The sequence below is a fragment of the Euphorbia lathyris genome, chromosome 8, assembly GCF_963576675.1.
Source record: "Euphorbia lathyris chromosome 8, ddEupLath1.1, whole genome shotgun sequence".
NCBI classification, from domain to species: domain Eukaryota; kingdom Viridiplantae; phylum Streptophyta; class Magnoliopsida; order Malpighiales; family Euphorbiaceae; genus Euphorbia; species Euphorbia lathyris.
In genome coordinates this window covers 2,636,344-2,652,875 of record NC_088917.1, presented here as the reverse complement: position 1 = coordinate 2,652,875, position 16,532 = coordinate 2,636,344, and the positions used below count along the sequence as shown (strand labels likewise).

Here is a 16,532-nt window from a genome sequence, read left to right as displayed (position 1 = left end):
CCAAACGTCGTCTGACTTAACGTACTGTAATGTACAACTTAAGTAATTATCACGATCTCAATACATAAGTCCCCAGGGTTTCTCAGCTCGTTACCTGAACGATTACGTTCTATAATTCATTTAATCAATCATTTATCTAATAATTTATATTTTTTTTGAAATTTGATGTCATGAAGCCTTATCGTAATGATTATAAAAAAATTGTAAATCATTAGGGTTTTATTAAATTATAAATAATTTGATTTCTTTGGCTTAGTATATAAATTAATTCGTGTGACTAATTGCTTCCATACCTAAATTTCGACTTCACAGTACAAATAAATATATACTGCTTGGATTTCAGAAATACATTAAATGCAACATGGATCGCATTTACATGTATAACTGGAAAAATAAAACACATAAGAAGGCTTCTTCTAATTGGCGAACGCTTATCATAATAAATTAGCAATGCATTTATTTTAATGCCACATTAATGACATTCATAAATGTCTTCATGTATTTAATGCTATGTTTAATTGACTTTAGCTGATTTTTCAAATAATGACATACATACCTGAGGTCTTCTCGTATAGAGTAAGATGGATTAAAATGGATGGAAACTCATTAAAAAAATTTGACAAATTGGGGATTCGAAACACTAACCCAATGATTTAAGAGGATGTGTTTTACCAACAGATCTATGAACAATTACTATCATGTAACGCATCCTATAATATTTATAAAAAGATAAAAAAAACCTCATACATACAAGTAGAAATAAATTACATTGATTCAATTACAATTAATGTTCCATATTTTTTTACTACTAATATTATTATTTCACAGTATCTAATATTATAAAAGTTTGTGTACATCTTTGACAATATGGTTGTCCAAATTATAAAAGTTGCATCATCTTTGATAATATTATTATTTCACATTATCTTATATTTCACGATCGTAACGTACTGATTAAGTTGCATTCAAGCGTGAGAAAAAACTTCATACGTACAATAAGAAATATATTAGGTTGAATCAATAACAATTATGGTAAAATGTTTTTTTTTATTTCTATTATTATTATGGGTATTATTATTTCATAGTCTATCTTATATTAATAAATTTTGCATAAATCTTTGACGATATGGATTATTATTTCATATCGTAATGTGACTAATTAATTAACAATGATAATAGTGTTCTGAATATACATGATTACATTCTAAGTTTAGTTATTTAAGCGGTTATAGTATACATTCGTAAATCGTTTCTAATAAATCATGATATATATATCAAAAATAACAATTGGAATTTAGTCACCGTGAATAACCTTGTCGTATAATAATATTGTTTATCGTTTTAAGGTCGTGAAACCTTATTATAAGCTTACACCACCAGACGTAATGTAATGTACCGTAAAGTATTAATTAAGTGATAATCACGATTTCACTACATAAGTCCCTAGTGTTTCTCAGCTCGTTATCCGAACCACTGTGTTCTGTAATTATTTAGTCAATCGTTTTGTCGTATAATAGTATTGTTTATCGTTTTAAGGTCGTGAAACCTTATATACCGTAAGCTAACGTCGTCGAACGTAAAATATCGTAATGTGACTAATTAATTAACAATGATAATAGTGTTCTGAATATACATGATTACGTTCCAAATTTATTTATTTAAGCGGTTATATTATACATCTATTAATTGTTTTTTTGTATCATGATCTATAATTTTTTTTAACTAGAATTTAATCACCATGAATGACTATATATTCAAATATATAGTCCCCCTCCTCATATTCAATAAAAAAAATGAAATATATAGTCCCCCTCCTCATATTAAATAATATTGTTTATCACTTTCAAAAAAAAAAAAATTTGTTTATCGTTTTGGATAAACTAAATTTAGTAGTAGTGTTGTATTTAGGGTTTCTTAGCTTGATTTTTTATTCAATTAGTGTTATTATTAATTAATTGATCCCTTACCTCAAAATTCGAATGCATACAATAATCAATATTTTTTTTTTAAGTTCATATAATTATTAATTTTAATTTAATAGTACAAAGATTAATTATTAAAAAAAAGAATGATAAATATTGTATAAATTATTTAAATTTTAGTAGAACATTATAAAATTAAAAAATAAATTTTTAAGAGAATAAGAAATATAATTTTCTTTCTATAATTAATGTATACAAGTATAGGAATTTCAGTATATACTAAATAAATTTCATTAAAAATGTTTTTGATTAAATTATTAATTTTATTTCGTATTGGATCTTATTTAAAAAAAGATGCAGACTTATGGGAATTAAAAGATTATTTGCCAAGTAGGGGAATCGAACACATGACCATACAATTCAATAGAAGATGTTTTACCAACAGGACAAGAGGCTATTACTGCTAAGATTCACACCGAATTCTTTAATATTATTGTGTCGGTACATATTTAACTACAAAATGGGAACAATGGAATCAAATTGGGGACGATGTTCAACATGACATATAAAATTGGTGGAATAATTGATGATTATGATGACCAGTTCATTATACTAATATTTTAACTAAAAGATAATATGATTACACGGTATCCATCATTAGTGCTCTACATTTAATAATTTAGACAGATGCATCGTATGAAGACAAAAAAGATTTATAAGACGTCTTCCAGTAGTCTTTCGTTTCAACTTTCTAACTTATCATGAATTTATTATACTGCCACATTAATAGCATAAAATCGACCTTGCAGTTATTATTTTATGAAGGAAATCTGGAAAGAATTTTTAGTAGTAGTATAAATAGGTTTGAATCAATGAAAAAAAAATATTTTTAGTAGTATAATGTTATGTCCTACTGAAGAAAATGCATTTAAAATAATTTTTAAAACCAATAAAAAAAAACCATTGCCAGGTTTCGAACACAAGACCATTTGATTTTTCATGATAGTTGCTAACCGGTTGATCTACGAACAATTACTGATGCAGTTGATAATTTATATATTTTATCGTGTTTATAGAATAACCAGTAAAAAATTTAGAATATTACGAAAAAAGAGAGCGGCGTTGGAGTCGAACACAGGATGACATTAAGTATAACGTTATGTCCTACTAAAGAAAATGCATTTAAAATAATTTTTAAAACCAATAAAAAAAAGAACATTGCCAAGTTTCGAACACAAGACCCTTTGAATTTTACGATAGTTGCTAACCGGTTGATCTACAAACAATTACTGATGCAATTGATAATTTATATATTTTATCGTGTTTATAGAATAAACTGCAAAAAATTAGAATATTACGAAAAAGAGAGCGGCGTTGGAGTCGAACGCAGGATGGCTCATTTAGAGCAATGTTCTGACCATTACTGTACATCGTTTTTTTATACGCTATTCGAATTAAACAATAACACGTGTTCACAAAGTCAGATTGAAATGTTCATCTTCCCAAAATCGAACGCCATTCTTTCCGATTGAGTTTTCTGGAGAAATTTCCCACGAACTGATACCTAACTTTTACCGGCGACTCACATTTCCTTTCCACTATACGGCTTTTTTTCATCCTTACCTTTAGAAAGCTACCATGGCTAAGACAAGACAAAGTACAACTGATTCGGGTAGGAAGGGGAAGCAGGCATTGCATCCTAAAAGGAAGAGCAAAGCTGTAAAAAGGCCTAGAACTTGCAATGCCAGAACCTCTAGTGCCCGGGAGAGAGTAGCAAAGCTGGATAGTATGCCTGTGCTGAAAGGTATGCCCGTTGATATAGAGTCCTTGAAAAATATTGATTTTGATGTTTCTGCTTGCATAGAGGATTTAAAATTGGGGAAATTGTTGACTCTTAAAGTCAACACATACGATGAATTAGTTAAAGAATTCTATAGAAACCTTCGTAGGAATAATAAGGGCACAAAGATATCTTCTAGAGTGAAAAATGTTCAAATCAAAATAGACACTGCTTTGTTGAATGAACTTTTTGATATGCCTTCTGTTGAGGATGGGTTTTGCGTTAAAAACCCAGCTGATAGAAAAATAGAATGGGAGGGGTATAATGATACCCATTTCATAAACGAAGTCCTACACGAGTCTGGTTTACCCCTCACCACGACAAACATGACGGCTCATGCCCGATTTTTACATCAAGTGGTTATAAAGACACTGCTACCTAAGTATGGTAGCAGGGAAAAATGCTCTTTAGCCAAAAGGATTATTTTGTGGCATCTGTTAAAGGGTAAACAGATGAATTTTGCTCAACAAATTATCTATCACATCCTCAATAGGTTCAGAGCGGTTAAGAAAGACCGTCAAAGGAAGATTCATCTACCTTATGGTAATCTTTTGACTGTAGTCTTTGAACATTACAATGTTCCTGTGTCTCGGACGGATAACCGGTCTGCAAATACGAATGTCATGGATGCTCTATACGTGTTAAGTATGGCAACTATGACGAGTAATAGAGGCTGGATCCTTTCCAAATTTGTGAGAGATGAAGATGAAATTGTTTTTGATAAAAAAAACATATTTAAGGAATTTGGAGAATGACGGAGAGGATGTTGATATTGAGCCGGAAGGTGATGGGCCTGTTGATGATGACATAGACAGTCTAGATGTTGGGATGGATCGTTTTGATTTTAAAGATGAAGATGTGGGGATGGGTGGTGTGGAGATGGGGGGGTTCAGAGGTTGAGGTAGAGGATGATGAGCCAATATCCGAAGAGTCTGAAGACGAAGATGAAGATGAGTATGAGATTGTATACCGGAAGGTGGATCAACCAGAAACAGAGAAAACATTGGAGGAACAAGTTGATGATGGCAGCAATGTTAGGGAGTTGGTAGTTTACGTTGGAGATGAACTACCGACACGCTCTTGTCCAATGAAGAAGCTTCTGATTTTAGACTTGAATGGTGTACTTATATGCTCGAGAACCGGTCTCTGTCGCCCACATATCACTCCATTCATGAAATTCTGTTTTGATCATTTTACGGTTGCAATTTGGTCATCAAAGATGAGGTATTTTAGGTTCATTGAATTCTTCACATATGATTCTGTTTTTACATTCTTCTAAAGTTCATTGATTTTTTTTGATAATTTTAGTGTCTTCTTATTTGTTTTCCAGGAAAAACATTGAGAAGATTCTTCCGAAAATTAGAAGATCATTGCCTGATGAAGTTCAAATGTTGTTTGTTTGGGTTAGACAATTGTTTCCAGCTTTTAGGATTCTTTTCCGTTCCATAATCAATTATTTAAATATTCAGTTTTCTTATATTAATGTTTACTACACTGTTTGATTGTCAGGGTCAAGAGAATTGTGTTCTAACAAGAGTCAGATTAGGCTCCAATGAACAAAAATTTGTAATGTTTAAAAATTTGGAGAAAGTTTGGAATGCCTATCCACAGTTCAATGCTTCAAATACTGTGTTAATAGATGATACACCTTACAAGTCATTAATGAATTCTGTAAGTGTATTGCCTTTATTGTAATTACCCTGTATTATGATGCATTATAATTTCATTTTGTTGGATTATGTAGGCAAACAATTTCATCTTCCCCACAACGTTTGATTCAAACAACAGATGGCACAATTATCTAGGTAAAGCTTTGTGTCAATATATATGTAAATTGATTACCAAAATGTTCATCTAACTATAATAATGCAATTTGCAGACCCAAATGGAGGTTTTGTAAACTATTTGGAAAGACTATCAAGTGCACATGACGTTGCGGAATTCATCGAGATGGAGCGATTCGGTCAAGATCCCATTAGACAGGATGATTGGCGAATGGCTAAATTGCAGCCAGCTATAGATTATGCAATGAGATGTGGAAGATGATTGTATAACCAAGTCTTTTGGTGTACTGTTTGTAAATTTTTTAAGTACAATTTATGAACTGTTGGTACATTTTGTGTAAAGAAGTACTTTGACAAACTGTAAATAGATATTTTGAGAAACTGTATGAAAACAATTGTTTTCGCAATCAATCTGTGTTGAAAATTTATGTTTGTTTAATTATCATTTGGTTGTTTCAATTTCGACAATCTGTGTTAAACCCAAATATATAACAGTTTGTATGTATTAATAACACATAAGAAGACATCTTCTTTAATATAGTGTTTTATTTGAGATTAAATCATATGTAGTAAATAACACATAAGAAGACATCTTCTTTAAGATGATGTTTTAATTGGATAACATATTCTATAAGCTTGAAGGTAATACCAAATTAGAATACATCATGTTTGTGTTTTATATTATTTACTTATCACAAATATTTACTCATATCAAATTGACACAGACAATTGGAATTTTATTTATGCTTCGTATTTGATTGATAATAAGACAACCTCTTATGTATATTCCAACTTTAAGATTTCATCAAAATCTAACACTTCAACCATAAAATAACCATAATGTTTCTTTAATATGATATCGATTATATTTTTAACATTGCATTTTCAATCTATTTATTTATCAATGAGTATTAAAATAGAGTGGAAAACGATTAATCTCATACGAAGATTAATTCTGGTCGAATAAAGTCTGCCTGAGATTAATTCCGATCACTTTGAGACTGCCTGAGGTTAATTCCGATCACTTTCAGACTGCCTGAGATTGATTCCGGTCGAAAATAGTGTGGCTGAGGTTCATTTAGCGTTGTCAATGGCTGCCATGGTTGAGAAACCTTATTCCTTCTTTCCACAATTCAACGATATGCATTAATTTGGAAAGAGAAAGAGAAGGTGATATTAATTGATGAGAGAGAATTCGTTTTTTTAAATGCACAAGGTTTTAAATTACAACCTACATGTCAGCAGGTTAAACCTTTTTTTATATTAAATGCCAACTTAAATTATGGACCATTAGATCTTGATCCAATGGATATTAATCGCTCACCACCCATGGTGATAATTTAGTGCTCACCATTGAAAACAACCCCATATATATATATATATATATATATATATATATATATATATATATATACACTTCCATTTTTACTTTAACCATAATTAAGAACTCAATTCACCAAAACTTCAAATCAACAATATAAGTTGTAAAACATAAAATTTCAATTTGATAATTAAATTTATGGAATCCCTTATATATATATATTAACTTTAGTAAAAAAAAATTGAAGGAGAACAAAAGAATCTAAAAATTATTTGTAATCTGCATAGGTACGAAACTAATATAGAGAACTTGAAAAAAATCCCTACCGTTTAGAACTTAGACTATGTATAAATTTTATAACCATCTGATAGTGAAAACCGTACAAAAGTGAAAAACAGTGGAGCTAGACACTGAAAAACATATGAAGGAGTCCAATTCTAGAAATGGTGGAAATAAAGGCCAATAAATGACATTTTATTATTTTCTTCATATGTAAAATATTAATTTTGATCACTTATTTATAGTTGGTGAATGGTTGTAATTGAAGGGTCGTGTCCGCTGGTGAAGGGTCGCTTTTATCCAAACGAACAGACGCATTTTTTTGGATTTTTGACATGTGAAAGCTGTGCAGAATTCTTCGCTGTCTCAATTGAGATTTTGAGAATCTCAGTCGCGACACGGGGCATTGGAGAAGGCTGACAAAAGTCGAGATACGAGGCATTGGATAAGGGTGGTCTCGTTCGTGACTTTATATGAATTAATTTGCTTTTGTGTTCGTTTAAGAGGTACCGACCATGCCATGGGTGGACGCAATCGTTACTTAAAACTTTAAACACGTTTAATTTTGCTTTAATTTCTAACGTTCCTTTCATACCTCGACCGTGATAAGGGTGGTCGCAATCGTGGCCAAAAGTACCGTTTGTTTACTTTTTCTTTCCTTTCATACCTCGATTGTGATAAGGTTGGTCTCAATTGTGGCCAAAAGTTAAGAACATGATTACTTGATTTAATTAACATGTAAATAAAATTGGGAAAGAAAAATAGCACATTCATCCTATATTGACTTGAAATTCAACATGTATTATGGCTAAAGTTTCCTTAAAAACTTCAATTGGTTTTTAATGTAAGACGGAAAAAATCATACCGAGCTAAAAAGCTAAAGTTGTTAGTTCGATTTATGCCGATAAACCTAATTGAAAATTGAAAATAAGATTTATATCTATCATGTACTCATGATATAAAATAGAGATTTGAAACTAAAGATATTTTACTTATATATATTTACTCAAGACGTTTTGTTTTGATAAAATCGTTTCGGAGATTTGTAAAAATATTTCAAAAAGATATTGCCCGTATAGAAATATTATTTCTAACGATAATGATAACCTTAAAATATGTTAAACATTATTTTGAAAATTGAATTGTTTGAAACATATGAAATATAGTCTTAACAAAAATTTATGTTTATGAAAAATGTCATTGTTTTTGAAAAATGTTGCACTTAATATAAAAATGTTGCATTTCTATTTTGAAAATGTTGCATTATATACATTCCTTAAACATTAATAACAACATGCATTTATACTTAAATAAATAGCATTCATTCTCATTTGTTGCATTCATTCGTACTTAAAATTAAAACGAATATGAAATATCTCCTCCCACACTTAATTTGGACCATGTCCTCATTGGTGCAAAAATTGATAAAACACGAAAAATAGTACGAAATTAAATCATACGAATGTGAATTAAAAATATTGTACGAGAACATTCAAACATAATAATGAATATAAGTGTACCAAACATAATTAGAAATATTGTACCAAACTGAACACAACATAATAAAAATAACGAAAATGAGTTAAAGATGGAAAGGATAAAACCTATCAAGGTGAACTCGGTGGTGAAGGCGTAGTCTCAACTCCTTGGCGTCGAAAGAAAGATAGCAACCGATGACGAGTAGATTTGTGCTCACGTCTCAAAGTAGTGATATTGGCATCCACCATGTTTATCCTCGAACTCATTTCAGTATTGTTGGCAACGACGTCATCTAACCGCAAATGCATTTGACGGTTATTCTCGTTCATTTGTGTCAAAACACGTTGCCATCCAACTTGTTCTTCAATATTTGGTTCCTCATTTGCTTGCTCTTAGGCATTTGCATCAACATTCTCCTCCTCCTCTTCTTCATAAAATTCCTCATCATGTTCCTCATCATCTTCTTGGGCACCTAATCCTTGAGAACTTGAAGTTTCACCACCCAAAGTAGCAAAAATACGTCTTGTACGATCCTCGTATGATATAAATGCGGGTGGTCCCAATTTTTTTCAACAAATTGGCTCTTTGAAGTGCCGTGATATCCAAGGAAGGCAAACCAACATGAGGCAAATTTTGATAAACCGCTAATTCACCCCGAGCACCCAAAACAATGCCGGTAATTAAATTACCCATTGGCACTTGTTTATTACGTGAAGCGGAAGCTCGGACCAAATTAGTAAATATCATTCAAATACTATCAATGGTCAAATTCTTAAAAAGATAATCTAACACAAACAAGTCACGGATTTGCACCTTTGAACTTTCAACCCGACCAAATAAAGGAAAGGATAAAAATTTGTGAAAGAAAAAGATACAATTATCCTTAATTAATTTACTAGATGTGTTCTTCGGATGAAAAACATCTAAGCCGGTTAAAGAGTGCCAAACCGTGTGTGCATCAAACGTCTTTGGTTTAGAATAAAAATTTTGAGTAGGAAAACCAAACCAACGGCCCATCGCCACATACCCGACCTCAAAACGAACACCAGTATTGCGAAAAAAAATAACACCATGCTTCGTATTATAATTTAGAGTGACTAAAAACTCCACAATATGCGATTCACTACTAGGAAAACGCATGCTAGCAAATTTTGTCCAACCAAGAACGGTTAAAAATTCATCAATACGTTCGGTAAAAGAAAATTCGTTTACCGTTTCAGTATCTATAAGAGGCATGTCGATGAACTCTATCTTGTGATGAGAAAAGTGGCGAAATTTTCGACCCTCCGCCTCCGTTTCAATATTGAATGGTGCTCTATATTGAACTCGTAATCTATTGGCTTCAGTTGCTTTGGTTTTGTTAGCAACTCTCTTGTGTCTAGGCATGTTTGTGTGATTTTGGTGAAAGAGATGAATGGTAGAGTAAAGATAATGGTTGTGGTTTAGGGAAGAAGAAGATGAATAGGGTAAAGATATATTGGGAAGGTGAGTGAATCTTGGTTTTGGGAAGAGTAAAAGATGATTGATTGGTGTAAATAGAGGTGATGTATATAGGTGTAAGTTATAGGTATTAAATAGGATAGATTAATAGGTATGTAATTTGAGTAGGAATAGGAATTAACTCAAAAATCAGTCCCATTCCTGTCATACAGGTTGGGTGTCGCGACTGAGATTTTCAAAATCTCAGCCGCGACAGCAACCCTGACAGGGGACTAATTGCTCCTGAAAATTTGGTTCTTTTGCTGGTGCAACTGAGATTTCAGAATCTCAACCGAGATTCCGGAACTGCTGGCTAAAATTGGATATTTTTGACAATATCAACATGATGAATTCAACTCCTTTTGTAATTAAGTAACATTAATGCTAAGTTTTAATTCCTGAAACTAAAAAAACAAAACTGAAACATTAAATTGAAGGAAAACCTAAGGTTTTGCCTTAATTAAAAGATACATTAATGATGAAAAGAAAATGGAAATTATTATTCATAATGAAGATAATTACAATGAATACCTCATTAGATATATACATAAAAACAAAACATCTATGTACACAAACATCAAACATATGTACACTATGTACAAACAAATAATATAAATTTAAACAATCCCTATGAATTGGAATACGGCGTGCATTGGCCCTGTTAATCTTCGCTTGTATGGAGATTTGTCTTTCTCCAGGAGAAAGAAATTTTGGACCAGAACGAAAAACCCTTTTTACAAGTCCCTCACTTTCCAAAAACTCATAATTAAGAATAGGAAATGGTTCCTTATCAGTCCAAGGAACAAAAATTGGTCCCTCGGTACCCAGAATTATTCCACATATGATATTACCAAACCCTATTTCCGGTTCTTCGAACGTGAAGCGACAACTAATTCCTCCATTAAAATCTTTGAGGAATTAACTATGTTGCCTTGGAAAATATCTCCTAACACATACAAATCTGTATCTTGGACGACACTGCTTCTGACTTGACCAAACAAACTATGACAGAGAAATTTGTGAAGATACATCATGGAGTTAGAATTTATTGATTTGTTGTAGGCAAGACTTGGATTGAATCTCCAAAATCCCGTCAACATTCTCCATATATCTGTAGAAGTCATATCTCTGCTAGGATGGTGTGGAGTAGTGTCCCGTGGTGGAAAACCAAACCAAGCATGAAGTTCAGGATATCCAAAAGTGCATATCTTACCCTCACAACGAAAACTAAGACGAACATGCCTCTTGTTGACGAAACGAACAGTAGACAGAAACTCTAGTATCCAATTTCCAATAATAGGAAACATCATTGATGCAAACTTGATCCATCCTAAGTTTGTCAGATAGCGATTCATATCATCACTGATCCTGAGTTCTTCATTCAGGAACTCGTCCATATACAGCATTCCACAAAACTGTGCATATCTAAACTTCAAATATCGTCTTCCCTCATCTTCATTGTAGATGGGAAACCATGCTCCATAGCGTTTTGAAATGTCAACACGCTTGCTACGAGCAGAAGTATTTTTCTTAGAATTTTTCAGAGAGGTAGTCATGTTTGTGAATAAAATTGTGTCTGTAACTTTTAGAAATGAAGAAAGAAATTCAGAATTCTGAAAGAGATGAAGCGAAATAAAAGAATTCTGAATCTACAGGAATATATAGGCTACTTAAGTGAAAAATTGTGTCTGTTGAAAATTAAAAGTTATGTCTGTTGAAAATGAAAAGTTGTGTCTAATTGATACCTTTTGGACAAAACTGACTGAAAATCTCAACTGAGATTTCTGGAATCTCTACTGAGAATTCCCTAATTCTAAAATATGGAGAATCTCAACTGAGATTTCTAGAATCTCCACAGAGATTTCTAAATATATAATTTTTCTCAAAAACACTTAATACTTTATGAAATATTTCAAAACATGACTAGATTAGAATTTTATTTTACAAAAACTTATTTGTACACAAATAAATAAATTAAAATAAATTAAACTAAAAATGAAAATAAAAATATATTAATTTAAAAAGAAATAAAAATAAAAACTATGAACAAAAGATAAGAAAATCTAAAAATTAAAAATATGAAGACTAAATAAATAAATTTTCATAGAATTCGTCCACGAATTCAATTGCTTGAATTGGAGCTCCTTCGCAATAAATTTTGCATCGATTACCGTTAACCTTAAATCGATCTCGTTTGGAATTTTCTAACTCTAAAGCTCCATAATCAAATGTTTTAAAAACCACATACGACCCATTCCATCTAGACTTGAGCTTACCTGGAAATAATAGAACTGTATCCCCAACTTTGAATATATATATATATATATATATATATATATATATATTTTGTTTTTTTAGCGTTTTTTCAAATTAAGGATCTAGTGATTTTGGTTGAATGCCTGAATTTCTAGTTCTGTGCACGAACAAAAACTACGCACATGAACCGAAACTTTCAAAACTATACTAAAAGTAGACAATTCCTTCCTGATGGATAAGATAATTTCATTGACTGTATTCCCCATTCCTACTTTCTGATATATCTATTTGAGAAGAGTTGATCAGCTGTTTCTTAGAGAGATAAATGTAGGTGTTTTAAGGAAATGATATGAATAAAGAAAAAGAAATTATTTAGTTTTAATGTAGGATTTGAATAAAATTTTTTTACAAAGAGATATAATGTTTTGGTGAAGGGTTAAGTTTATAGAAAATTGTTAAAGGTGTTTGAGAAGAGGTAAATTTTTCTAGAAAAACCATTTGTGACGTCTGACAAGCTTTTTCAAAAATTTCCTTTCCCTTCTGATGTATCTGCTAGCCGAATTTCTTTTCTGTAGACTTCTTCTGTGAATTTCATTGATAATCAAATCTCCAATTTATCTTCTTTGAGAAACTTGTATTTTTTTTCTGTTAATCTGCAAACATCTAAATGCAAACGTTAAATAACAACAAGGATTTAGTCCTAGTGACCATCCTCAAATAAATAAATAAAAACTATAAAATAAATAAATACATATACTATAAACCAAGGTTCGGAATAAAACACGAAAAATATAAATTTTTGTTAAAAATTTGGCGTTCCCCGGCAACGGCGCCAAAAACTTGTTAAGCGATTTCCGCAAGTGCACGGTATACGCTTGTAGTAATAAAAGATATCGAACCCACAAGGAACACTTTTTAACTAAAACTTATTTTAATTCAGTTTTATTCTCGACTTTAGGTTTAACTTAAGAAAATCATTTAATTAATTGTATTGGTTTGTATTGGTTAGGATTAGATGAGAATTATATGTTGAACTATAGAGACTAATTTTGTCTTGAGATTTGATTACAAGATAGAAACTTTCGTGTTTAGAATAAAAAGTGTATAAAACTTATTCGCATTAAGCAAAGAAAGCAACTATAACTTTGGTAAGATTATGAACATGTAATAATTCAAGAATTTATGCAATTAAATGGCTTTGAACCGTAGAAATCTCTCTGGATCGGAGCAGATTTCTACCTTAATCAAATTGGTATTTTATATCCGATAAGCCGCGCTAACGATCATATCATCCATAAAAACTAATTCTTTCAAGTGTTCAACAAAGTTTCCTTGTAAATATAATTGTGTAAAACGTTTTAATGAAAACACCAGTTTATTACTTTGAAAATCATTTTGTCAGAATAACATCAAAATAACAACAGAAAGAATATATTGAATAAGATAAATGTATTATTAGTGAATTGTGAATCTTCACAAGTTAACAGAGAGGAAGAAACATGGATAGCATTTTGACGAAAACTTTGAGATCCGGGTTGTCAATCTTTCCCTCAAACTCCGTAGGTTTGTCAGACCCTTTTGCGCTTCAGCCGTTAGTTTTTCTCGCTGAATCTTCGGAATAGAGACCGCTACGTCCACTACCAGAATGAGAACTTGCCTTTGGACAATCTTTAAAACTAAACTAATCACTACTGTGTTTATAACTAATCTAAGAACAACTTGTGTACAGCAAGTTTGCTTTTACAGAATTGAAAACTAATCTGACTCTTTTCTGAGTCAGAGTTTCTTCAACATAATATCTACTCTCTTTCCATAACAAACAACCCCCCTTGAATTTTGAAATGAATCACTTATTTATAGTTGGTGAATGGTTGTAATTGAAGGGTCGTGTCCGCTAGTGAATGGTCGCTTTTATCCAAACGAACAGACGCGTTGTTTGGATTTTTTACATGTGAAAGCTGTGCAGAATTCTTCGCTGTCTCAACTAAGATTTTGAGAATCTCAGTCGCGACACGGGGCATTGGAGAAGGCTTACAAAAGTCGAATTTCGATGACTGAGATTAGCGTGTCGCGACTGAGATTTTTAGAATCTCAGTCGCGACAGGGATGTTTTCCCCCGTCTCTCGACTGCTTCTCGTCTCTTTGAATCGGTCTTCTGATTAACACGTATTTTTGGCACGTAACTTAGGTTTTTCCCTCGTTTTTGCTCCGTTTTAGCTCCTATTTGGATTTAACCAAATAATTAAGTACCTTGCATTAGAGAAGTATATAAAGACGTAAAAGTACTCTAAATGAATATAATTAACACGATTTCAATGTAAATTTAACGTATGTATATATGATATTTTAGGTATATTTTGGGCTTAACAAGGGGGCATGGGCTAAATATACACCTATGTGCATACACTTTTTTTTTGTTAAGATTAGATATATAATAAGTAACACATTAAAATATATAACAAACCGTCGTTAATCACGAATTAATAGGATTACACAACCAATAATAATTTATTAGAATCAAAGACAGTTTGGCCGAGTGGTCTAAGGCGCCAGATTTAGGCTCTGGTCTGAAAGGGCATGGGTTCAAATCCCACAGCTGTCATCATTAATTAATCATTTTTCAGTTTTTTTGGTAACTAAAGCGAGTAATATTTCCGTTTCTTTTTTGAGGAAAGAATAATTTATTAAACACCAAGAAAGGAAAAACTTTGATTTCTTTTTTACTTAGATACGTTACAAGACAACTGACAAAAAAATTGATTGGTATTCTAAATTTACAAACTATCTTATTTTGTAACTTGCTTAAAGTGACATGATTAATTACTTAAATATACATGATAGCATATGATTAATTTTAGACAAATTAAAATTTATATCACTCTAAGAAATTCAATGGGGCAATAGATCCTACAAGAGGAATTTTTTTATTTCTTTTCTACTTAGATCACTACAAGAAAATATATGTTTGCTGGCGGAAATTTCTGTCAGCAAACATCAAAATTCTGTCAGTAAATTGACTTAATAGTGTATGCAAAAAGTTTTGATTGGAAAAGAATCCACTTAAAGGGTGTCTGAAGATCCTCAAACCGAACTATTTAAAAAAAATGAAAATTCAATACCTTTTATTCAAAACAAAATAAAGTTCAATGACGTTTGGGAGCATGTCTAGTATCCGCCCAAAGCCTCCTATCTAAAGGGGCCTCTAATCCAAAACTTATTTTAATTATAATATAATAATTATTGAGATATCAATAGTTAAACAAATATTCATATAAATAATTATTATTCATAACTTGAATTTAATAGTAATTATATATCGACAAACACACTACCTTTTTTTTTATCAATTACTGTCTCTCAACAACAAAACAATACGGGGCCTCCTAAATTTATTTCATAAATTCTCTCTTAACAATAAGGATAAAATACAAAAATCTTTGTGGTTTGTCTGATTGCAAACGTAGTCTCATGGTTTAAAAACTTGCAAACAATGACCCATGGTTTGTGAAGTTTGTAGTTACGGATTAGTAAGTCAATTTTTCGGTCAAAAAATACTTGTAGTTTAGTTAATTTTCAAATTCAATATGAGATAATTTGCAGAATCATACTTGTCTAAATCGCTCACTTTTCGGGTAAATTATGACAATATTTTTTTGACGAATGTTTGAGTTTGCAAACTATACAAACCATAGCTCCATGTTTGTAAGTTTTAAAGCCATGAGACTGTATGTGAAAAGGTCAAACCACAAGGTTTTTTTTTTGTACATTACCCTAACAATAATATAGTTTCTAACTCCTTCATTCTCTAGTTAATTGGTTCTTCTTTATTCAGTCAAGAATTAATTAAATTTTATACTTGTCAAATTTAAATTTGTAAAACATACATCAGGAGCTCCTGAATTTAGCAAAAAAAAAAAAAACTTGGTTCGTTGAATTTACAAAATATCTCGTTTGCCTCTTGAACTTGCTTTAAATTGATATTTTCAACTTGATTAACCCTATAACTCCATGTGGCATAGCAAAGAGGAATTAGATAAATTAAAATGTATATTTTCAACAAGTTTAGAGAGCAATAGATCAATGTAATTAAGTCCAAGGACTAACGATACACTTTGTAAGTTTAGAAGACAAATCCATTTTTTAGGTCAGGTTCAGTGAGACAAACGCATTAA

General features: G+C 31.3%; 1 non-coding gene across 1 annotated transcript; it reads left to right on the top strand.

Moving 5' to 3' along the window:
- Positions 1–14,882: 14,882 nt before the first annotated feature.
- Positions 14,883–14,962, top strand: TRNAL-UAG (transfer RNA leucine (anticodon UAG)). The gene has a single exon. It is a non-coding gene; the product is annotated as a tRNA-Leu (tRNA).
- Positions 14,963–16,532: the final 1,570 nt, after the last annotated feature.